The sequence below is a fragment of the Girardinichthys multiradiatus genome, chromosome 18 (genome assembly GCF_021462225.1).
Source record: "Girardinichthys multiradiatus isolate DD_20200921_A chromosome 18, DD_fGirMul_XY1, whole genome shotgun sequence".
NCBI lineage: Eukaryota > Metazoa > Chordata > Actinopteri > Cyprinodontiformes > Goodeidae > Girardinichthys > Girardinichthys multiradiatus.
In genome coordinates, this window is record NC_061810.1 from 21205488 (window position 1) to 21231907 (window position 26420).

Below are 26420 nucleotides of genomic sequence, written 5' to 3' on the forward strand. Positions count from 1 at the left end.
AAACAAGGAGCAGGACTGTCTACTCTGATGCACACATTTACTCATTACTCAGATTTATTCACCATATGCATTTTAGCACATCTGGCTTCGTGTTGATCTAGAGCTAGGCTAAGCAACTTTATAGAAATAAAGGCACTTGTCATGTTATGCTGGTTCTTTGCTGGACCAATGTGCAGATAAGATTGTGGGAGCCGCGTGGTGAGTAGAAACATTTAATAAAGAACAGGTAACTTACAAAAACTGGCAGGACGTGGAACACAGGGAGGGTTACAAACATGGAGTAGATAGAAAGCAATACGAACCAGTGATGAGAACAGAAAACCAGAGAGTATAAATACCTACGTAGGTTAGGGAATGGACCAATAAACTAAGGAAGCTAATCAGGGAGAGTATGAAAGCTGACATAACAGTGACTGAAGGACACAGACAGGGGAGTGCAGAAAAACCAGCAAAGAACTAATACTTAAAACCTAACACTGACAAACCCTGACATCATCTCACAGTTTTAAAAACACTTACCTTAATATTACAAACTTTAAAGCAATTCTGATTTTCATTTCCAGCAAAATACATGTTTCCTAATAGTCATTTGATTTTTTCATTCTAAGTATAGGAAACATTTTATTACTTAAGTCTTCCACCATGGCTTTGGTAAATGATGAGTCAGAACAACCCATTTGAAAAATAATAACCCAGTTGACCAAGACAAAATTACCATAACTTCATAAATGACCATTTATCCACAAGTTGAATGCTTTTGAGTTCTAACTTGTTTATGCAAGGCCTCCACACTTCAGTCGTCCCCAAAACTTCTAATTTTACATAAAAGGTTTCCAGAAATGATTTGCCAACTTTTTTCATATTTGCAGCCAAATAAGACTACCTTGCTTGTGTGTGTCCAAATTTCAAAAATGATTGTGACATAAGGTGAGGACATCAGTCAGTTACAAAATCAAACAAGTAAATGAGTCCTGAATTACACCTTCTGATGTGAATATACAGGTCCTTCTCAAAATATTAGCATATTGTGATAAAGTTCATTATTTTCCATAATGACATGATGAAAATTTAACATTCATATATTTTAGATTCATTGCACACTAACGGAAATATTTCAGGTCTTTTATTGTCTTAATACGGATGATCTGTGAGGACAGCTGTGTACCATCATGCACCAGGGTGAGTTACAACAACGACAAACCCTGGTTCACAGCTAAACTCAGAAGGTTAAGACTGGATAAGGAAGAGGCCTTCAGGAGTGGGGACAAAGACATATACAGAGAGGTGAAGTACAAGTTTGGCAAGGCAGTGAAAGAGGCCAAACGACTGTACTCTGAGAAGCTCCAAAACCAGTTCTCAGCCAACGACTCTGCGTCTGTCTGGAAAGGGCTCAAGCAAATCACCAACTACAAGCCGAAAGCCCCCCACTCCATCAACGACCGACGCCTCGCCAACGACCTGAACGAGTTCTACTGCCGCTTTGAAAGACAAAGGGACAGTCCTGCAACCATCTCCCACGACGCCCCCCAACAGCTGCAGCCACAATCCACCACCCCCACCTCCCCAACCTCAAGAGGGGCCTTGGCACCTCCAACCCCCACCAGCCCCCTACCCACGCCGAGGACGGCTCTTTCCATCCAGGAGAGGGACGTCAACAAACTCTTCAGGAGACAGAACCCCCGGAAAGCTGCTGGTCCGGATTCTGTCTCACCAGCCAGCCTGAAGCACTGCGCTGATCAGCTGTCTCCAGTCTTCACAGACATTTTTAACACCTCACTGGAGACATGTCATGTGCCAGCCTGCTTCAAGTCCTCCACCATCGTCCCTGTTCCCAAGAAGCCAAGGACCACAGGGCTTAATGACTTCAGACCCGTCGCCCTGACCTCTGTGGTGATGAAGTCCTTTGAGCGCCTTGTGCTCTCACACCTAAAAGACATCACCGACCCCCTCCTGGACCCCCTGCAGTTTGCCTACAGAGCCAACAGGTCTGTAGATGATGCAGTCAACCTAGCCCTTCACTTCATCCTCCGGCACCTGGACTCCACAGGAACCTATGCCAGGATCCTGTTTGTGGATTTCAGCTCTGCCTTCAACACCATCGTCCCAGCTCTGCTCCAGGAGAAGCTCTCCCAGCTGAGTGTGCCCGACTCCACCTGCAGGTGGATCACTGACTTCCTGTCTGACAGGAAGCAGCGCGTGAGGCTGGGGAAGCACGTCTCTGACTCCCTGACCATCAGCACCGGTTCCCCCCAAGGCTGTGTTCTCTCTCCTCTGCTCTTCTCCCTGTACACCAACAGCTGCACCTCCAGTCACCAGTCTGTCAAGCTTCTGAAGTTTGCGGACGACACCACCCTGATCGGACTCATCTCTGATGGTGACGAGTCCGCGTATAGATGGGAGGTGAACCATCTGTTGGACTGGTGCAGCCAGAACAGCCTTGAGCTCAACGCTCTAAAGACAGTGGAGATGGTTGTGAACTTCAGGCAGAACCCAGCACCACCTGCCCCCATCACCCTCTGTGACTCCACAATTGACACTGTGGAATCTTTCCGCTTCCTGGGAACCATCATCTCCCAGGATCTCAAGTGGGAGCCAAACATCAGCTCCCTCATCAAGAAAGCCCAGCAGAGGATGTTCTTCCTGCGGCAGCTGAAGAAATTCAACCTGCCAAAGACTATGATGGTGCACTTCTACACAGCCATCATTGAGTCCATCCTCACCTCCTCCATCACCATCTGGTACGCCGCTGCTACAGCCAAGGATAAGGGCAGGCTGCAGCGTGTCATTCGGTCTGCTGAGAAGGTGATTGGCTGCAGTCTACTGTCGCTCCAGGAACTGTACACCTCCAGGACCCTGAAGCGGGCAGGGAAGATTCTGGCTGATCCCTCCCACCCCGGTCACAGACTCTTTGAGACTCTCCCCTCTGGCAGGAGGCTGCGGTCCATCCGGACCAAAACCTCACGCCACAAGAACAGTTTTTTCCCATCTGCCACCAGCCTGGTTAACAAAGCCCGGAAACCACCCTGACATTCCCCCTTTCCCCCACACCCCCCCTTTTTTTGCTGACAGGACACCTGTAACCTGTAACTCTATGCGTTACATTAACGCTCAGCTTGGACTCCTGCTTACTTGCACTGCTTTACTTGCACAATGATCACCTGCACTGTTGTATTGCTCTTGCATCTTATACTGCTCTATATTTACTCTCACTCACTTAAAACTGTGCACTTATATTTATATTATATTGTAGATATGTTTGTACTGTTTAATTTGTACTGTATTGCACCGACTACGCCAAAACAAATTCCTTGTATGTCCAAAAACGTACTTGGCAATAAAGCTTTTCTGATTCTGATTCTGATTCTGATTCTGATTGTGGCGTACAGCTCATGAAAACCCAAAATTCCTATTTCACAAAATTAGCATATCATTAAAAGGGTCTCTAAACGAGCTATGAACCTAATCATCTGAATCAACAAGTTCACTCTAAACACCTGCAAAAGATTCCTGAGGCCTTTAAAACTCCCAGCCTGGTTCATCACTCAAAACCCCAATCATGGGTAAGACTGCCGACCTGACTGCTGTCCAGAAGGCCACTATTGACACCCTCAAGCAAGAGGGTAAGACACAGAAAGAAATTTCTGAACGAATAGGCTGTTCCCAGAGTGCTGTATCAAGGCACCTCAGTGGGAAGTCTGTGGGAAGGAAAAAGTGTGGCAGAAAACGGTGCACAACGAGAAGAGGTGACCGGACCCTGAGGAAGATTGTGGAGAAGGGCCGATTCCAGACCTTGGGGGACCTGCGGAAGCAGTGGACTGAGTCTGGAGTAGAAACATCCAGAGCCACCGTGCACAGGCGTGTGCAGGAAATGGGCTACAGGTGCCACATTCCCCAGGTCAAGCCACTTTTGAACCAGAAACAGCGGCAGAAGCGCCTGACCTGGGCTACAGAGAAGCAGCACTGGACTGTTGCTCAGTGGTCCAAAGTACTTTTTTCGGATGAAAGCAAATTCTGCATGTCATTCGGAAATCAAGGTGCCAGAGTCTGGAGGAAGACTGGGGAGAAGGAAATGCCAAAATGCCAGAAGTCCAGTGTCAAGTACCCACAGTCAGTGATGGTCTGGGGTGCCGTGTCAGCTGCTGGTGTTGGTCCACTGTGTTTTATCAAGGGCAGGGTCAATGCAGCTAGCTATCAGGAGATTTTGGAGCACTTCATGCTTCCATCTGCTGAAAAGCTTTATGGAGATGAAGATTTCATTTTTCAGCACGACCTGGCACCTGCTCACAGTGCCAAAACCACTGGTAAATGGTTTACTGACCATGGTATCACTGTGCTCAATTGGTCTGCCAACTCTCCTGACCTGAACCCCATAGAGAATCTGTGGGATATTGTGAAGAGAACGTTGAGAGACTCAAGACCCAACACTCTGGATGAGCTAAAGGCCGCTATTGAAGCATCCTGGGCCTCCATAAGACCTCACCAGTGCCACAGGCTGATTGCCTCCATGCCACGCCGCATTGAAGCAGTCATTTCTGCAAAATTCCCGACCAAGTATTGAGTGCATAACTGTACATGATTATTTGAAGGTTGACGTTTTTTGTATTAAAAACACTTTTATTTTATTGGTCGGATGAAATATGCAAATTTTGTGAGATAGGAATTTTGGGTTTTCATGAGCTGTATGCCACAATCATCCATATTAAGACAATAAAAGACCTGAAATATTTCAGTTAGTGTGCAATGAATCTAAAATATATGAATGTTAAATTTTCATCATTACATTATGGAAAATAATGAACTTTATCACAATATGCTAATATTTTGAGAAGGACCTGTATTCCTTAAGTGAACTAACTTGGCAATGTGTAATTTCCATAAAATGTTTTGTGTGTCAGAATAAAGGCAACAAATTTATAAGAAAACAATGGTCCTTACAGACATTTCTAGGTTTTTGGGTTTCTGAGACATATAATCATTGTTATTGAATACCATTTTCTACTTTCAGTACATTCTTGCCAATGCAAACACAATTAAGGCCTGGGATGACTTCTTTTGTCATCCTGCCTTTCCAGCATACTCTACTGTGGGGTCTGTCAGCTGTAAGACTGTTGTCCACAGTGGTGTATTCTCATCCCTGTCCTCACCACACCCTTCTGACCGCCAGTCTAGTCTCCACACTGAGGTGCCCACCCGCAGCCACAAATGTTCTAACACTGACATATGCACGGCGAAAATGTAACACAAACTAATTTGTAGTTGAGCATTTGATCCATTTCTTGATGGATTCTGTCCCATTTCTCCTGAACACCATGTTCACCTTCATATAGCAGGTAAATTAACTATCAATGTTTTTCTCAGTAATATATATTTCTAACGTTTTCTTTACATAAAATGGACACCAGATGATGGCAAAAACCAACATTATCCACACATGCAAAGAAATCAAGCAAATTTGTTAACAAATTAAATTATGGGTTAGAAAATTGGAATGACACAGTGAATAGGTATTAAACAAACTTACAGAATGTTTTTTAATGTTTTGTGGAAAAAGCCTCTGTTGGTAATGGCAACTTCAAGACTTCTGTATCAAGAAACCAGTCTCAGACATTACTCGTGTGATTTTCATCTATCCTTCCACACAAACTTAAATATAAAGTTGTGGCAGTCCTTTTTAAGCAATCTCATCTTCAGTTCTCTCCATAGATTTTCAAAAGGATACAACCAGGTGATTGACTGGGCTATTCTGGCAGTTTTACTTACTTTCTCTGAAACCAATTAGGAGTTTCCTTGGTTGTGTTTGTTACTATGGTCTTTCCTGGAAATCCACTCGCTTTATTTTGTTCCTTGATCTCAGTGTTTCAATGGTTTGTCCAAGCCTTCTGGAATCTTTAAACAAGATTCAACGTGGGTTTTCTTCAGCAGTGGAGTCTCGTGCATTGTGTGTATAGGTGCCATTGCAGTTGAGCGCATTACTTGCTGTTTTAATTGGAAATACTGTACCTGATCTCTGCAAGTGCTCACTGACAATTGGACAACTCTTTTGATTATTCTTTTGACTCCTCTGTCAGAAATCGTATAATTGGCACCTAGCAGTGACTAGTTTATGGTGAAATTATGTTATTTCCACTGTCAGATTATGGGTCAAACGCAACATTCAGATGTTGAGAAATGCAACCATTGCTGTTACTGAATGTTTTAATACAGTAAGACTTTTAATTAAGTGGTCTGTACTTTAACCAATTGTATCACTTATTCACATATCTGGAATACTTTTGTAATAAGAAACATTCAATAATGGCATCAGTTAACATTAGACAAGCAAACATCGATTTGCACATAGCAGCAAGGATTTAATCTAAATACTAACAGATTTCAGCTGCTTTTTTGGATTTCTATGCCTTTTTATTTATCGTTTTCTCCATATGTTCTATACTTCTCCCTTAACCCATTCGACTTTATAATACATAATAATGTATGGACTAATTTATTTAGATTTTCTTGTATGTGTTGATTACTTTGGCTGTGACCAACATCTGATGTGAATTTCATGTCTATAGAAATGTTAGAAATATATTTAGTGAGAAAAATTTGGAAATATTTGATTCTTATTTTGCCTGCTATATATTGTATGGCATAAAACAACAACTTGGGATATGCAATACCTTTGATACAATTTTTTGTAGTTCCAAAACTGAGATCGACCCCCATCTCAGGGAAACCTTCAGAGATGATAGCAGGGAGCAGGTCATGGGCCCTTGCAAGTTCTTTATTGAGCCACCAGCCCCAACTCTGGATTTTAATGAGAAGGAACCCAGCTAGAGCAAGATCAAGGCAGTAGTCAAGAAGGCAAAAGCAAGCTCAGTGCCAGGGCCAAGCAGAGTACATTATAAGGTATACAAGAACTGTCCAAGGTTGCTCCACAGGCTGTGGGAGATATTTGTAGATAATGGCTCTCACTGTGGTTCGCCAGAGTCCAAAAGCTTTAGAAATTGCTTTTTAACCTTTTCCAGATTAATGGATCTCAATGAACTTTCTTTCTCATTTGTTCCTGAATTTCTTTGAATCCCAGCATAATGTTAAGCTTTTGAGGATCTTTTGGTCTACTTCACTTTGTCAGGCAAGTCCTATTTAAGTGATTTCTTGATTGAGAACATAGTAATGAGGCCTGGTGTGGCTAGAGAAAGTTAACTCAGGTGTGATAAACAACAGTTAAGTTATGTTTTAGCAGGGGGTGCAATCACGTTTTTACACAGAGCCATGTAGGTTTTTTTCTCCCTTAATAATACAATCCGTCATTTAAAAACTGCATTTATATTTACTTGTCTTTGACTAACATTTTTCTTTTGTTTGATGATCTGAAACGCTTATAAAAACTAGGAATCAGGAAGAGGGCAAACATTTTTTCACACCACTGTATAGACTGTAAGGGAGAGATTCAACTCCTTTCAGATATCAGCAAGTGCAAGGATGATCCACCAGTGCAGCCTAATTTGAGGACATTTCCAAACACATGAATGGGGGACAGGAGCAAATCTCTTTGCTGGTGCTCCAAATAAATTCATGTATTATGATAAACAATTTAATATTGCCCTCTTTGTGTAATTCTTTTTTCTGTGCCTCCATAAAAAAACATTGGCCCCACTTTGCCGCCCCTGGAAAATCCGGCCTGGAACCGCCACTGACTCGCTTTGTTTTGTATGTGCCTCTGGGTACCTCCAGGTCAGTTTGCCATATGCCAGTTCAAACCCCCCATTTCATCCCTACCAACCTTTTTCCATGCTGTAGCCATAAGCAAACCATTTAGCTTCTTTTAAAACATTGTGTATCAGTTTATTTTTCGTTGTAGTTAAGTATATATATTAATTATGAAGATTAAATTAAAATATTCAAATCACACATAGTTTGTGTAGTATTTTAAGAAAACATTTTATTTTACCTTCTTTTAATTGCCTGTGGCTCTGATCCTTATTTGGAGCAGGTGATTTTTCTTTTTAATTTGATATATTATGACCCCTGATCACACCAAAATAGCTTTGAGTGACTCCCTACTGGCATATTCATTGGACCAGTTATTCGCGTTTCCCTTCAGAAGGTCATGGATATAGTACTTGAGGTGGGGTATGAACTGCCAAAACGTACAAAGGTATGAAATGGCAAAGACACATGTATTCAATATATTGTGCATAAATTTATTTAGCTCTATTGTTTCTGAAGAGGGCTGCATGGTGGTGCAGTTGGTAGGACTGTTGCCTTGCAGCAAGAAGATTCTGGGTTTGATTCCCAGCCAGGGGTCTTTCTCCATGGAGTTTGCATGTTCTCCCCGTGCATGCGTGGGTTCTCACCGGGTACTCCAGCTTCCTCCCACAGTCCAAAGACATGCCTGTTAGGTTAATTGGTCACTCTAAATTGCCCTTAGGTGTGTGTGTGGTTGTTTGTGTGTTGCCCTGCGATGGACTGGCAACCTGTCCAGGGTGTACACTGCCTCACACCCATAGAATGCTGGAGATAGGCACCAGCTTCCACATGACCCACTATGGAATAAGTGGTAGAAAATGACTGACTGACTGTTTCTGAAGATATTATTTTACACCATATATCCATCCTGTGATTCTGATCCTTGTCTGGGTCAGTCAGCTGCGAGAGATTATGACCCGGTTGTTGTTTGGAAGACACAGATGCAGGCATGAGGCAAAGTGGGTTCAAAATAAAGGTATTTAATAACAAAACAACTGAAAACCAAACTAAAATATGGGGGAAAAAACTGGTTGGGACCAGGAACCATGAAGAACAGCAGAAGAGGAGTGCTTAACTACTGGTGAGCTGTGATTTCTGCAATGCTTCACAGCTCAGTTAGTTTACAGAATGAACAAATGGTGCTGTGAGGTAACAGGACTAAGACGCTAAGGGAGCTTTGCTAATCACACAAAGGTATGAAAACAATGCAAGGAGACCTGGGAATAACTAATAAAAATGAGGTAACCAGAACTACAACCAAACACTAATTAACTCTCAGAAAACAGCTAGTTGTCAAAAACAGAAATAACTCAAAACATGAGAACCAGAACAAAACTAAACACAAAGTCTATGGAATCATAAAAGGCCTTTCCACTAATTCAAAATAACATTAACAATAACATTTCCTGATTATGAGAGCTGAAAGTTACTTAATCATTTTTAGACGAAACACCCTGTTGCAAACAATTCCTTTTTATAACTAAGAAAATCAGTTATTAAACAGCCAAAATGGCAAAAGTAAGAAAAGGATAAAATAACCAGCACCCAAATATCACGTGTTTTTATTTTGAGATGTTATTATTCTGTTATCACTGATAAATTCTTACATATCTCTCTGCACTATTTTTGCCATGGCTGCATATCTACATGTCATCTCAGAAACAGTTTGAAATCAACACAGTGTTTTCAGTGGAGCAAAGCAAACTCCAATTAGATTGTTAGTGTTGCATTCTGAGATTTAAAAAAAATGCTGTCTCGGAGAATACTCATTTCCACGGTCACCATTTGCATGCTCAGCATGTGGAGCTGCTGCAAAGTTAACAACTCAACTCAATTAACTGTCCACTGTTCATTCAGCAGAAGGAGGGATTGCTGTAAAGCCAGTGTTTCGATACAATCTGCTGGATTTCCTTAGAAAGACTTGTCAGGTTGTGCTTGGAACCCATTGATAGCTGCTTGCAGTTCCAGTTGACTTGGAATCCGTCTAAATGACAAGTTTGAATTGACTATATATTCCTGTAAACAAACTAAATCTGTTTGTGTGAATTGGAGCTATATAAAGAAACTAAAATAAATTAACCGAACTGTCCTCTCAAAGAAAGCTAAGCTTAGGGGCTCCTTCTTTTCAGGTACTTTATTTCTCAAACTGAAATCTCCACTCTACCTATTTACGGCTGTTGCTACATCCATTTTACTCCCATTATTCACCTCTAGAAACCCTTCATATAACCACAAACACAGGCAAAATACTCACAGGCTCTTATATAATACTGCTTAAATATTTATTTAGACTGTGAGAATGAACAGGACCTTTGTAACAGCTCTGTAAAGCACATAAATAAACACTAGTTAATGGAGATTCATTATGTTCATTGATTGTGACACTTTCTGCTAGGCGCCTGAATAATTAATAATAAAATCCCAAATTCCCCCATCTGTCCAGCTATGTCTTTGTGAGGCATGGAAAGGGTTGAATGAACACAAGAAACCAGGAGAGAAATTGTTTTAGCAGCCGCTAGTTTCACTTCACACAAACACAGCGACCCAAAGCAGGGCAGAGATAAGAAGACTGCTCGGGAGCTTTGCTGTGTTGTCATTATCCTCTATTGTTGAGAACATTATAAGAACGAAGGGTGAAAAAAAAACTGGCTAGAGAGGGTGGACTCATAATAGGCAATTGTTTGCTGACTATTATTGACTTATTGTTGGTGAGATTTGCAAGAAACATAATATTATCCTGTGTTGCAGCTTGGTGTTAATTAAACTACTTCAAATTTTGTACTCTCTGAGGATCTGAAGGACTTTGAAAGAAACAGCATGACAGTAAAGCATGAATAAGAGAGAAGATGGATTTACTGTATCTGTATATAGATTCATAAAGCCTTTTACAATGGTACACTCAAGGATGCTGCTAAAAAGATAGAGCACGACTCACTCAAAGGGAACTGTCATACTTTCAAAGACATAATTACAACCTGAGAACGTGAGTTAAGGCCAGCCGAGAGACATAGTCCCTCCAGCGTGTCCTGGGCCATCCCCTGGGCCTCCTCCCACTGGGACGTGCCTGGAACACCTCCCAAGGAAGGCGTCCAGGAGGCATCTGGTATAGATGCCCAAGCCACCTCAACTGGCTCCTCTCAATGTGGAGGAAAAGCGGCTCTACTCTGAGCTCCTCTAGGATGGCCGAGCTCCTCACCCTATCTCTAAGGGAGTGCCCGGCCACCCTACGGAGGAAGCTCGTTTCAGTCGCTTGTAAAGTAAAACCTAAGTAAAATTATTTCTGAAATACAGTTGACCAAAATAGTTAGACTTTATATTGTCAGCACATTCTACGACGGATAAAGAAGTCTGTTTGTGCATGATTTCATTTTTCTCAGATTTGTCCTTATTCAATTTAAAATGCAACGGTATTTGCATCCAATGTTTTGCTTAAACCAATAGTTAGGCAGAAAATTAAGTAATCCTCACCTGGCCTTGGATCACAGGAGCAATATTGGAAACTTTTAATTGAACAAGCTAAACTTTTAACTTGTTAAAGCTTAAATTCAGAGAACTAATTTATGTAAGTTACATTTAAATGGCTCCGGCTTCCTTCCACAGTCCAAAGACATGCCTGTTAGGTTAATTGGTCACTCTAAATTGCCCTTAGGTGTATGAATGAGTGTGTGCATGGTTGTTTGTGTGTTGCCCTGCGATGGACTGGCGACCTGTCCAGGGGGTACCCTGCCTCTCGCCCATAGACTGCTGGAGATAGGCACCAGCTCACCTGCGACCCACTATGGAATAAGCGGTAGAAAATGACTGACTGACTGACTGACATTTAATTGGCAGCAGGGATTACAGAGCAAAGGTGAGTCACAAATATTTTATGACTCTCTATTCTTATTTATTTTTATTTTGTATACTCCTTTGACAATAACTTTCATATATTTCCATATAAATAACAACCTTTATTCTCCTGTCACAGTGTTTATTCGTCCTGCTAAAGCATCATATGTTAATTTCAGAGATGAAACAGTGTTTTTATTTGAGTAAAAATGACTTGGAAAGGATATTTATTTTTACCTTAAAGAATATATTTTTTTACCTTGATTTCAAAAGCTAAAATACTGTTTTGAAGTAAGACAGCATCATCATTTATTCCTCTAAAGCCGAGGGACCCCGCTAAACCGTCTTTCACTAATCCATTTAGCTCCACCATAATTCCTCTTTGTGCTAAACACTTAGAGCAGTCATCACCCAGAGAAACATCCAATCCTCCCTCTGTACAAGTCATGGTTCATGGTTAACATCCCTGAGTATATCAGACAGAATATATATTTGTTGTGTTCTAGTTTCATACATGGCAAAAGCTTAGGTTAGAGTATCAGCCTGTGCAGTGTTACGCTTGTAGTTAAAAAACAAGAAAATAAATCCTACATTATTGAGCTCATTTCAGCTGCTTATATCCATTATCTTGTTCTTTCGATTTTTATCTACACTGCTCAAAAAAATAAAGGGAACACTTAAACAACACAATATAACTCCAAGCAAATCAAACTTCTGTGAAATCAAACTGTCCACTTAGGAAGCAACACTGATTGACAATCAATTTCACAGCTGTTGTTCAAATGGAATCGACAACAGGGGGAAATCTTTGGTGATTAGCAAGACACTCAATAAAGGAGTGGTTCTGCAGGTGGGGACCACAGACCACTTCTCAGTACCTATGCTTTCTGGTTGATGTATTGGTCACTTAGAATGTTGGTGGTGCTTTCACACTCGTGGTAGCATGAGACGGACTCTACAACCCACACAAATGGCTCAGGTAGTGCAGCTCATCCAGGATGGCACATCAATGCAAGCTGTGGCAAGAAGGTTTGCTGTGTCTGTCAGCGTAGTGTCCAGAGCCTGGAGGTGCTACCAGGAGACAGGCCAGTACACCAGGAGACGTGGAGGAGGCCGTAGGAGGGCAACAACCCAGCAGCAGGACCGCTACCTCCACCTTTGTGGAAGGAGGAACAGGAGGAGCACTGCCAGAGCCCTGCAAAATGACCTCCAGCAGGTCACAGATGTGCATGTGTCTGCACAAACGGTTAGAAACCAACTCCATGAGGATGGTATGAGGGTCCAACGTCCTCAAATAGGAGTTGTGCTCACAGTCCAACACCGTGCAGGACGCTTGGCATTTGCCAGAGAACACCAGGATTGGCAAATTCGCCACTGGCACCCTGTGCTCTTCACACAGATGAAAGCAGGTTCACACTGAGCACATGTGACAGACGTGACAGAGTCTGGAGACACCGTGGAGAGAGATCTGCTGTCTGCAACATCCTTCAGCATGACCGGTTTGGCAGTGGGTTAGTAATGGTGTGGGGTGGCATTTCTTTGGAGGGCTGCAGGTACCGAGATGAGATCCTCAGACCCCTTGTGAGACCATATGCTGGTGCGGTTGGCCCTGAGTTCCTCCTAATGCAGGACAATGCTAGACCTCCTGTGGCTGGAGTGTGTCAGCAGTTCCTGCAAGATGAAGACATTGAAGCTATGGACTGGCCCGCCCGTTCCCCAGACCTGAATCCGATTGAGCACATCTGGGACATCATGTCTCGTTCCATCCACCAACGTCACGTTGCACCAGGAGTTGGCGGATGCTTTAGGCCAGGTCTGGGAGGAGATCCCCCAGGAGACCATCCGCCATCTCATCAGGAGCATGCCCAGGTGTTGTAGGGAGGTCATACAGGCACGTGGAGGTCACACACAATACTGAGCCTCATTTTGACTTGTTTTAAGGACATTACATCAAAGTTGGATCAGCCTGTAGTGTGTTTTTCCACTTTAATTTTGTGTGTGACTCCAAATCCAGGCCTCCATTGGTTAATACATTTCATTTCCATTGATGATTTTTGTGTGATTTTGTTGTCAGCCCATTCAACTTTGTACAGAACAAAGTATTCAATGAGAATATTTCATTCATTCAGATCTAGGAGGGTTATTTGAGTGTTCCCTTTATTTTTTTGAGCAGTGTATATCTCATGACCATGGGTGAGGATTGAAACACAAATGGGTTGATAAATCGAGAGTTTACCTTTTTGGCCCAGTACCATTTGGACCAATAGACTGAAGCAATGCACGCATTACTGCCTGTTAGGCCTTAATCCAGCTATTCATTTCCTGTCGCATCCTTCAGTCACTCAAGAACAAGACACCGATGCCTAAACTGCTTCTTTTAAGGTACAGACTGGCCCTAACCTCTAGGAAGCAATCATGTCTTTTCTAGGTGAGAATCAAGATCAACTTGACCAAGCTCAACTTTGTGCTGAGAATAAGAACACAGCTCTTGCTTTGATCATAAAGAGACCGGATAGCCCTTAAAAGTAACCTCAGTAGCCCGAACTACCATAGAACCTCCCACAAATCACTTCAAGAGACACTTCTATAACCCTTTATTCAGACCCACAAAATGTGATTCCGCTTCATAGTCTGCTCCAGTATCTACTCAACCACAAACGTGAGACCTAAAAATCATCATGTGTAACTGCCCACTAAGGTCCACTTCAGCTATCCGTTGACGTCCGTGTGCAGCCCAGATTTTTGTGACCGTGTTGACTAGATGTGCTGGTAGAGATAATTGGTCCAGTCTGATGATGGCGCCAAAGACACAGTGGATAAAGATTACTACGGGTCGGATCATGAGCAGGAGAAAGATTAGGAACGACACAGCTCATTTTAAATTAATGAAGTAAGGAAGCACTTTTTCCATTGTGGATAACTTATGCCAAGGACAAGTATTCAAAATACTGTGGCATTCTGGTGAGAAACACTTTTATTTTATTCTTATTTATTATAGTTCTTCTCCACTCTTCTTTTTAGTAGACATTGTATAAACCAGCTCATTACCGCCCCACTAGGAGGCTGTGGTGAAAGCTTTAATAAGAATAGGGGCACATGCCTGTTCAAGACCTGCCAGGTCAAGTACAGTGACAAGGAAAGGTTTATCAAGTAATAAACAAGCACTTGCACTGCTTCTTTCATGAAGTTTAGCAAATGTGTCCTCCACATTAAGAAGAATTTAAAAAAGGAATCTGTTTGACATTATGGCATAAAATGTTACTAAAATAATGCTAAACTTTTAAAATATTTTGTAAACAGATGGCATATATATCTTTTTCTGAGAGAACCACAGGTATACTGTGCTGCTCACGGCCACAATTTTTGGCTCAGCTAACTAGCAGGTTTAGCATTAGCGCTGTTGCTAAACTGGTTAGATGGATACAAACTGTTATTCTTGCTCCAACACAGAAACTTTCTCAGCTACAAAATGTTTAACAGGTTTTTTTTTTCACTCTATAAGAGTTGAAATTATCAATTAAAATACATCCCATTTAAACATCAGCCCTATTTTCTGTTGGACACCTCGCAAGACAAATGAGAATAATAAGAATAATAGTTGATTGAACCAACATATTTAGTCAAGATCAAAATAGATCCTATTTGTTACCAAAACAAATTAGTTGATGTTGTTTAAATTGAACAGTGATTGAACACTGCATAAGCAAACTATGCTGGATTAAAATTTAAATAATTTTAAGCACTAATATTTAGTACCTCCCAAAATTAGTTTTTATGGTGTAATGTAGTGTACAGTGTACAAGCTAAGAAATTCTTAGGTTGCAAGAAGGTATAAATCCATGCAAAAAACATTTCACTCAGCAATGCATAAAGAGCCAGCTAAGAGATTCTAGTCTTTTTTAGGCTGTGGGAATTTTTTTCTGAATGATTTAAAGAATAAATCCTGACTGTAGTGACAGATTGATCCTATTTTAGAGTGGTGCTCCTTTCCACCAACATTTAACCATCAGTATAAGAGATTTGTTCCTATCCTGCCATGTATCAACATATCATGAAATATCTGAATAAATTTTGAAGGGTTGTAGAAGCATGGCTTAATAATTTTCAGTCTTAATGTGGGAATGAACATTACTTAAACTAGAAACATTAATTACAAACTTTGTTCTGAACTTAATGTTTTAGACCTGTTTAATCTCTTTTAATTTTAATGCCTGGAGTTTAAAGAAGCAACAGAAAAAGACTACTAAACACACGGAAGTGCAAATATAAAAAGTGAAAGTTAAAAGCAATAAGAAATCAAAAAAAGAATACATTTCTGAATACCCAAACTACAGAAATAGAAGTATTTTGTTTAAGCAACATTTGTAGAAAGTGCTGCTTCAGATGTATGCTTGTGATGCACCATCACTTCGTGGTCTGTACAATTGCAAGATCAGAAAGTTTCTATACCGTGACTTCCAATCCATCTCTTGATTGCTGCTGCACAAATTGCCACATGTTCACATTTGTCAGAGAGACAGAAGGTAAGAAGCCTGAGAGTCAGCAAGTTGGCTCTCTGCAGAGCATACATACTCTACTGCTTTGGGTAATTTATTAGCATACCAGACAGGGGCAGTCAACCTGAGTACAAACAGCTGGAAGGGTTTTTTTCCTTTTCAAAATTAGTAAAACATAATGGAATTAATAATTTCACCAAGGTCTCAAATCTGTACAGTTAATGTTCAAATACATACATAATTAAAACTGATAGGGATACAGACTTGAAACACACTGAAACATACAACTTGAAACTAAATAGAACAAATAAATAATGTTTCGCACAAAAATGAAAAGAACCACATTTGATGACTCAGTGTCATCGTTTCAGATTTTAGGCCCAAGCAGCTAAGCGCTATCTCTTAATGTTATGCATCCGCCAAATGAATTGCCTTTTTGCATATTCAAAAACCCACCAAATTAGGCAGAGGCGTCAGTTGTGCGTGAAATTTACGTATTTTAAGGGGAATTTGGTTCGACGGCGCCCCCTAGGAAACCTCAATCGTTTTATCTCCCTCATACATCATCAGATCCACTTGAAATTTTGTATGCGACAACATTAATGAATGCTGAATATGCTGACAGTCAAATGATAAAATCACTTTAGCCCACTAGCAACCAAATGACAGGTTTCTTAGCTGATTGACCTTCCATGACAGTCTCTAGAAGTTTTAAACTTTGTCTAATGACACATAATAATTTTGATGACATTTTCAAAGCATGACAAGTCTTTATTAATTGTTCACCACCAAACAGGAAGTGAGCGCAGCTTCAATCGGTAAGGTGGAATTTCCAACAAATTTTGAACGCTTCTCATTGGAGCAGAACTCAGCATGAACCAAGGTCACGTGTAACCTTGCTCACAGTACCGCCTAGTGGTGATGTGGGGTATGGAGTGGCGTGCTCGTCGGTAGCATATAGGCGGCAATGCCAAGCTTCCGCGGTCACAAAAAATTTGGAAAATTTTAATATTACATAAACAAAATAACAAAGGCTTTTTAAGACAGAAATGTCAGCCATATGTGCACCAAATACTTAGTCTAGACTCCTTTCATATGAATAGCTGCATCAATGTGGCATGACATGGAGGTAAAAGCTTGGTGCTATACTGACCTGTTCAGGAAGCCCTGGTTACCTAATAGTGATCTTTAGCCTGTCTGTATTATTGATGTGGTGACTTTCATCGTCCTCTTGACAATACTTCAGAGAATCTCTAAGCCAGGTTGTTGGTCAATCAAGCACAGTGATACCATGGTCACTAAAGCAGGTATGGGTACTTTTGACAGTGTTAGCAGGAGCCAAGTCCTGATAGAAAATCAGCATCTCTATAAAGCTTGTCAGCAGAGGGACGGATGAATTCCTCTAAATGTTATCCATAGATGGCTGCCCTGACATGATAAAACACAATGGGCCAACACCAGCAGATGACATGGCTCCTTAATTTATTGCTGAATGAAAACATCACTGGACTATGGGACATGGAATTCCAAATGAATGCAAAATTTACATATATCTGAGATGAGGACCTTGGACCACTGAGCAACAGTCCAGTTCTTCTTCCAGTTAAGATGCTTCTTGCCTCTGTTGTTGCTTATGCACCTTTTTCTACTGCACATTTTCCTTCCACTCAGCTTTCCATTAATATTCTTTGAAACAGCACTCTGAGCAGCTAACTAATCCTTTTTGTGGGTTACCCTCCTTATGAAGGGTGGAAATGACTTTCTGCTGAACAACTGTTAAATCAGCAGTGAATCAGCAGCCCTTAACATCACAGTTCTGCCCTAAAAATCATTTTTAATGTGCTCTGGCGACTGAATTAACAGAAAACATGGATTATTAAACCTGAGGTCTGTTTTGATACATACTGTGATGATTTTAACAACACATGTCCAACTTTGACTTGAAGGTTACAACAGGGGGCCAGAAAAACAAACAAATTTTGCTGTCGTTGGTTGGCAGAACACAAATGTGTTTACCTGAGTGTTTTCAAAAGAATCAGTGATTGCAGCATTGTTCTCAAGGACCTTTAATAAAAAGGCCCATGGATGGATACACTCACAATATATATACAAGAGAAGGCAAGGCACCAACCCACCTAATTCACACCATTGTTCTCAAAGGAAGTATATCCAACAGCAACAGCTATTATCATAGTACGGTCAAAAGCACTCACCACACTCATTAGGGTCAATCAGATTGCCTTTGTAGCCAACTCAGAGCGCCATGTCCCTCTGTGCAAATTGTACTTTTCAAATCCAGCCCCTGGTCCCCAACTGTGTCTTACTGCTACAGCTTCTCTTTGAGGCTCGCGGATGGAGAGTATTTGACTTATGTAGAGTCCTTGTGTGTGTACACACATGAATGTGCATGTGTATGTCTGTGTGTGTCTAATCCCTGCTGAGCAGAGCCGGTGCTAGGCAGCAAATGCTCACTGGAGAGTTAGATGCAGAAAACAGGGGTTAAATTGAGATTCATTATGGGGTGAAGACCTGCTTTCCTGGCATCTCGTCAGGGGAGTTAGTTTTGAGTTGTGTGACATTTTACAGGCCTGTCAAGCATTTTGGAAATAATTATTTATCATACAAGCAAAGGTTTCAATTTGCCTTTGCTTTCAAATCTACAAATATTGATAGGTTGTATAGTTTGAACCTTTCATATTAGCTTTATTATAGCATCTGCCTATATGTGTACAGATGCAGAAGTTCTATTAATAAATTAACTTTATATCAAGAATCACTTTTTTAGGACGGAAATGCATTTCTGTATATTGCTTTAATGCAATGTCTCAGTTTGCAACTGCTGCCCTAGTAATAAAGCTAAGCTCCTCAGTTTCCACCAGTGTTCTTCTAAATGCACTTTGAAGTGGACAAGCAAGTCAAACCAAAACCAATGTTAAACGTTTTTCCTCAATATAAGTTTTGTTGTCTTCTAATTCACGATTGGTAATTTACAATGGTCTTCTTATATAAAAATACAATGGTTTTCTTATATAAAAAAGGGATAAGTCTCTGGTGATTAGCTAACCAAAAATACTGCATTCATTGGTTCACCTACCAATACAGTTGCTTTTCTTGTTTAAAGCCCTCACTAATCTGTGTAAACAGTGAATTCATTTGGAGAGAAATTACTTTGGAAGTCTGTTTCATTAATAAGGAGAATAGTGGCAACAGAGCGGCTTTAGACACACATCTTAGTCAAAACCTTTAAAAAACCGCAGTTGTGGAAAACAGTTTCCTGTCTGTCCTAATAACCTCACAATCACACTTGTGCATGCGTGACACACAAAATTAAAGCTTAAGTAGATTAGTGAGCTGTATAATGAGACCTAGCACTTGACACAGAAGCAAGGTAAACAATGCATGTCCACAATTGCCTCTTTCTTGGGGATAAACAGGTTAGGTTATGTTGCAAACTTAACATCCACAGATCAGATTGACTTTCATTAATAAAATTCCACATTTAAAAACAACATTTACTGAGATTTTATTGATTTTAAAATAAGATTAATTGCTAAGAAACTTTGTTCAAAATATGGACATATTTACAACAGAGCTGGTCTCGGGTGCAAGCCAAAATAGACTGAATTACAAAACAAAAGTTTCCATATCTGTAAAAAAAAAAGCTGTGGGGAATACTAAGCACACCCCAGGATCCAGGTTCTGGTAGAACAATCTTTTGCAACATTTGCTAAAAACACTCTTTTTTTAATTTATCAGTCTCCCACTTTGTTGTGGATGAGTGTAGGCCTACTCCTAACAACACTGATTTGGGTTATTGAGGTTTTTAGGGATTTATTCATATCAAGGTCAACATAATTTACTACTACTACTTTATTTATTTCAAAAGAACTTTAAAACAACCACAGCTGCAGCAAAGTGCTACACAAGTAAAATCAAGTAACATTTAAAGCCTAAAATGAGGAAAATGAACAATAAGAACACACAGTTAAAAACAACAATAAGATCAACAGAACAATAAAAACAGAAGTAAAAAGAAAACTCTCAGGCAATGCCAAAAGCCAAGAAATAAAAATGCGGTTTAGAAGAGTTTTAGAGGTGGACAATGAATGGGCACATCTGATATGAAAAGGGCAATCATTCTATAAACTGGGAGCGGCAGCACTAAAGGCTCTGTCTCCTCTGAGCTTCTGTTTAGACCTCAGCACCACCAGGAGCAGCTGATCAGCTGACCTGAGGCATCGAGCAGGAGAATACGGGTGAAGCTGCTCTGAGAGGTAAGACAGAGCAAGGCCATGTAAACATTTAAAAACAAATATGAAAATGAAAGAAACTGAACTCTAAAATACACAGGCAGCCAGTGGAGGGAAGCCAGAGTGGGGGTGATGTGCCTCCTCTTAGCAACCCCAGTTAGAAGCCTAGCAGCTGCATTCTGACCAACTGGAGAGGTTGCAGGGAGGACTTGCTGAGTCCAAGATAGGGAGCATTACAGGAGTCAAGCCAGGATGTAATGAAAGCATGAATTTCGGTTTCAGGGTTTTGATTTGAAAGAATCAGCTTTACCTTATCCTTAGCCGTCTAAGATGATAAAATCATTGAACAGCAAATTAATTTGAAATCACTGTCCATTTTAAAGCCCAAATTAAAAACAGCTTGCTTTAACTATGAGCCCAAATAAACAGAGGGAAGTTCACAGGAGCCACTCAGACCAAACACTATCACTCCTTTTTGTATCATTCAAATTTAAGAAGTTTAGGGCCATCTAGGCTTTGATGTCTTTGAGACACAATAATAGTGGTTCAATTGAGAGGGCTTCATTTTTTTGTGACATACAGGTCCTTCTCAAAATATTAGCATATTGTGATAAAGTTCATTATTTTCCATAATGTAATGATGAAAATTTAACATTCATATATTTTAGATTCATTGAACACTAACTGAAATATTTCAGGTCTTTTATTGTCTTAATACAGATGATTTTGGCATACAGCTCATGAAAACCCCAAATTACTGTCTCACAAAATTAGCATATTTCATCCGACCAATAAAAGAAAAGTGTTTTTAATACAAAAAACGTCAACCTTCAAATAATCATGTACAGTTATGCACTCAATACTTGGTCGGGAATCCTTTTGCAGAAATGACTGCTTCAATGCGGCGTGGCATGGAGGCAATCAGCCTGTGGCACTGCTGAGGTCTTATGGAGGCCCAGGATGCTTCGATAGCGGCCTTTAGCTCATCCAGAGTGTTGGGTCTTGAGTCTCTCAACGTTCTCTTCACAATATCCCACAGATTCTCTATGGGGTTCAGGTCAGGAGAGTTGGCAGGCCAATTGAGCACAGTGATACCATGGTCAGTAAACCATTTACCAGTGGTTTTGGCACTGTGAGCAGGTGCCAGGTCGTGCTGAAAAATGAAATCTTCATCTCCATAAAGCTTTTCAGCAGATGGAAGCATGAAGTGCTCCAAAATCTCCTGATAGCTAGCTGCATTGACCCTGCCCTTGATAAAACACAGTGGACCAACACCAGCAGCTGACACGGCACCCCAGACCATCACTGACTGTGGGTACTTGACACAGGACTTCTGGCATTTTGGCATTTCCTTCTCCCCAGTCTTCCTCCAGACTCTGGCACCTTGATTTCCGAATGACATGCAGAATTTGCTTTCATCTGAAAAAAGTACTTTGGACCACTGAGCAACAGTCCAGTGCTGCTTCTCTGTAGCCCAGGTCAGGCGCTTCTGCCGCTGTTTCTGGTTCAAAAGTGGCTTGACCTGGGGAATGCGGCACCTGTAGCCCATTTCCTGCACACGCCTGTGCACGGTGGCTCTGAATGTTTCTACTCCAGACTCAGTCCACTGCTTCCGCAGGTCCCCCAAGGTCTAGAATCAGCCCTTCTCCACAATCTTCCTCAGAGTCCGGTCACCTCTTCTCGTTGTGCAGCGTTTTCTGCCACACTTTTTCCTTCCCACAGACTTCCCACTGAGGTGCCTTGATACAGCACTCTGGGAACAGCCTATTCATTCAGAAATTTCTTTCTGTGTCTTACCCTCTTGCTTGAGGGTGTCAATAGTGGCCTTCTGGACAGCAGTCAGGTCGGCAGTCTTACCCATGATTGGGGTTTTGAGTGATGAACCAGGCTGGGAGTTTTAAAGGCCTCAGGAATCTTTTGCAGGTGTTTAGAGTTAACTCGTTGATTCAGATGATTAGGTTCATAGCTCGTTTAGAGACCCTTTTAATGATATGCTAATTTTGTGAGATAGGAATTTTGGGTTTTCATGAGCTGTATGCCAAAATCATCCGTATTAAGACAATAAAAGACCTGAAATATTTCAGTTAGTGTGTAATGAATCTAAAATATATGAATGTTAAATTTTCATCATTACATTATGGAAAATAATGAACTTTATCACAATATGCTAATATTTTGAGAAGGACCTGTATACGTACAGACCAAAAGTTTGGACACACCTTCTCATTCAAAGAGTTATCTTTATTTTTATGACTATGAATATTGTAGCTTCACACTGAAGGCATCAAAACTATGAATTAACACATGTGGAATTATATACTGAATAAAATAGTGTGAAACAACTGAAAATATGTCTTATATTCTAGGTGCTTCAAAGTAGCCACCTTTTGCTTTGATTACTGCTCCACACTCTTGGCATTCTGTTGATGAGCTTCAAGAGGTAGTGACCTGAAATGGTTTTCACTTCACAGGTGGGCCTTGTCAGGTTTAATAAGTGGGATTTCAAGCCTTATAAATAGGGTTGTGCAGGAGATGGATACAGTACACAGCTGATAGTCCTACGGAATAGACTGTTAGAATTTGTATCATGGCAAGAAAAAAGCAGCTAAGTAAAGAAAAACGAGTGGCCATCATTACTTTAAGAAATGAAGGTCAGTCAGTCCGAACAATTGGGAAAACTTTGAAAGTGTCCCCAAGTGCAGTCGAAAAAACCATCAACTGCTACAAAGAAACTGGCTCACATGAGGACCGCCCAAGGAAAGGAAGACCAAGAGTCACCTCTGCTGCGGACGATAAGTTCATCCGAGTCACCAGCCTCAGAAATCGCAGGTTAACAGCAGCTCAGATTAGAGAACAGGTCAATGCCACACAGAGTTCTAGCAGCAGACACATCTCTAGAACAACTGTTAAGAGGAGACTGTGGGAATCAGGCCTTCATGGTAAAATAGCTGCTAGGAAACCACTGCTGAGGACAGGCAACAAGCAGAAGAGACTTGTTTTAGGCTAAAGAACACAAGGAATGGACATCAGACCAGTGAAAATCTGTGCTTTGGTCTGATGAGTCCAAGTTTGAGATCTTTGGTTCCAACCACTGTGTCTTTGTGCGGCGCAGAAGAGGTGAACGGATGGACTCTACATGCCTTGTTCCCACCGTGAAGCATGGAGGAGGAGGTGTGATGGTGTGGGAGTGCTTTGCTGGTGACACTGTTGGGGATTTATTCAAAATTTAAGGCATACTGAACCAGCATGGCTACCACAGCATCTTGCAGCGGCATGCTATTCCATCCGGTTTGCGTTTAGTTGGACCATCATTTATTTTTCAACAGGACAATGACCCCAAACACACCTCCAGGCTGTGTAAGGTCTATTTGACCAAGAAGGAGAGTGATGGGGTGCTGCGCCAGATGACCTGGCCTAAACAGTCACCGGACCTGAACCCAATCGAGATGGTTTGGGGTGAGCTGGACCGCAGAGTGAAGGCAAAAGGACGAACAAGTGCTAAGCATCTCTGGGAACTCCTTCAAGACTGTTGGAAAACCATTTCAGGTGACTACCTCTTGGAGCTCATCAACAGAATGCCAAGAGTGTGTGGAGCAGTAATCAAAGCAAAAGGTGGCTACTTTGAAGAACCTAGAATATAAGACATATTTTCAGTTGTTTCACACTTTTTTGTTCAGTATAGAATTCCACATGTGTTAATTCATAGTTTTGATGCCTTCAGTGTGAAGCTACAATATTCATAGTCATAAAAATAAAGATAACTCTTTGAATGAGAAGGTGTGTCCAAACTTTTAGTCTGTACTGTATATCTGACTGTGGTCAGCGTAGCAATGAAAAAAGATCCCATGCCTCCTGCCAAAAATGCAGGGACCTAAGATTAAATTATATTAAGGTCTCTGATTTTTTTCTTTTGTTTGGACTTTTTTTTACAGCCATTTTGTAGGAGCGTTGCGTTGGGTTCTCTATCCTGGTTTTGTTCCAATTCCAACCAAGCTTTAGCTAATGGCCTCACATTTAATATTTGATCTTCAATACAACACACAGAGGAGTTAATTGACAATGTGATGCCTGCAACATGATCAGCTCTTGTGGTTGCAAAACAAGCCCATATCATCACTCTTCCATCACTATGCTTAAAGCTGACAGGAGTTGTTTGTATTCATGTGGTCTCATCAGTCGACAGAAAATCTTTACAGAAGCATCATGTTTATTTATACAGCGCTTTTCAGCAACGAGACACTCAAAGCGCTGTACATACAATTGCAATACAATCACAAAGCAAATAAACAGATACAGACACAGAAAAACAAATAAATGATAAAATCCAACAACAGAGGTAATTTAAAAAAGTAAAATAAAATAAAATAAAATAAAGAGAATAGAATGATGGACAAGAAAATGAAAGGAAAATTGGACTGAAAACGCAACTAATCATGCCTTGATGGCACAGTCAAAGGCCACTCTAAACAAATACGTTTTTAATCTTGATTTAAAGCAACTTAGGGTTTTATCGCTTTTACAGTTTTCTAGGAGTTTATTCCAGATTAGTGGAGCATAAGAACTAAAAGATGCTTCTCCATGTTTGGTTCTGGTTCTGGGTATGCAGAGTAGATTTGAGCCAGAAGACCGGAGAGGTCTGGGTGGTTGATACACTGACAAGTCTGTAATGTATTTTGGTGCTAAGCCATTCAGTGATTTATAGACTAACAGAAGTATTTTAAAGTCTATTCTCTGAGCTACAGGGAGCCAGTGTAGGGACTTTAGAACCAGGGTGATGTGCTCCACTTTCTTAGTTCTAGTGAGGACGCAGGCAGCAGCGTTCTGGATCAATTGCAGCTGTCTGATCGACTTTTTAGGCAGACCTGTGAAGACACCATTGCAGTAATCAATTCTACTAAAGATGAACGCATGAATTAGTTTTTCAAGGTCCTGCTGAGACATTAGTCCTTTAATCCTTGAGATGTTCTTTAGGTGATAGAAGGCCAACCTTGTTACTGTCTTTATGTGCCTCTGAAGGTTCAGGTCTGAGTCCATCACTACACCCTGGTTTTGAGCCTGACTGGTGGTTTCTAGCTGTATTAACTGAAGCTGTGTGCTAACTTTTAAATGCTCTTCCTTTGGTCCAAAGATTATTACTTCAGTTTTGTTTTGATTCATCTGAAGAAAATTTAGACCCATCCATGCATTGATTTCTTCTAAGCATTTACCCAGCGCTTGAATGGGTTCATGGTCACCTGGTGACATCGTAACGTATAGCTGTGTGTCGTCTGCATAGTTATGATAACTTACATTGTTGTTTATTAAAATCTGAGTTAGGGAGAGCAGAAACAAAAACAGAGTTCAGGCGGGCGACCAGGAGGTCGTCCCGAGCAGGCACAGAGTTCAGGCGGGTGACCAGGAGGTCGTCCCTAGCAGGCACAGAGTTCAGGCGGGCGATCAGGAGGTCGTGCCGAGCAGGCACAGAGTTCAGGCGGGCGATCAGGAGGTCATCCTGAGCAGGCACAGAGTTCAGGCCGGCGATCAGGAGGTCGTCCTGAGCAGGCACAGAGTTCAGGCCGCCGATCAGGAGGTCGTCCCGTGCAGGCACAGAGTTCAGGCGGGCGACCAGGCCTGCACCAAAGACGTGGAGGCTGACTGAGCAGAGTAGAGGACTTCCCAGACACTCTGTGTAACTCCAGAGGCGTGGAGCCTGGCGAACCCTCAGAGGCTGAAGCAGAGCCTGGCGAACCCTCAGAGGCTGAAGCAGAGCCAGACAAACCCTCAGAGGCTGAAGCAGAGCCTGGCGAACCCTCAGCTCTGGGTTCAAAAACCAGAACGAGGACAAAACGTTCCTTAAACTCCTGCAGACTAGGAACAGGAGCTGAGGCATCGACGGGATCCTCCGTGACGTGAGCAGGAGTTGAGGCGTCGACCGGACCCTCCGTGACGTGAGCAGAAGCTGAGGCGTCGGCCGGACCCTCCGTGACGTGAGCAGGAGCTGAGGCGTCGACCGGACCCTCCGTGACGTGAGCAGGAGCTGAGGCGTCGACCGGACCCTCCGTGACGTGAGCAGGAGCTGAGGCGTCGACTGGACCCTCCGTGACGTGAGCAGGAGCTGAGGCGTCGGCGGGAC

At 41.6% G+C, this 26420-nt stretch overlaps 1 protein-coding gene across 2 annotated transcripts in view; it reads right to left on the minus strand.

The window, feature by feature from the left end:
- Positions 1–18388, minus strand: part of LOC124884567 (SPHK1 interactor, AKAP domain containing) — a 178868-nt gene extending 160480 nt beyond the window's left edge. Inside the window, exon 1 of one of the 2 annotated variants that reach the window (XM_047392545.1) lies at positions 18272–18388. The gene's annotated coding sequence lies outside the window, so the exon portion shown is untranslated. The remainder of the gene's footprint in view (positions 1–18271) is intronic. The other variant, XM_047392549.1, reaches the window with a different exon arrangement.
- Between the last annotated feature and the right edge of the window lie 8032 nt (positions 18389–26420).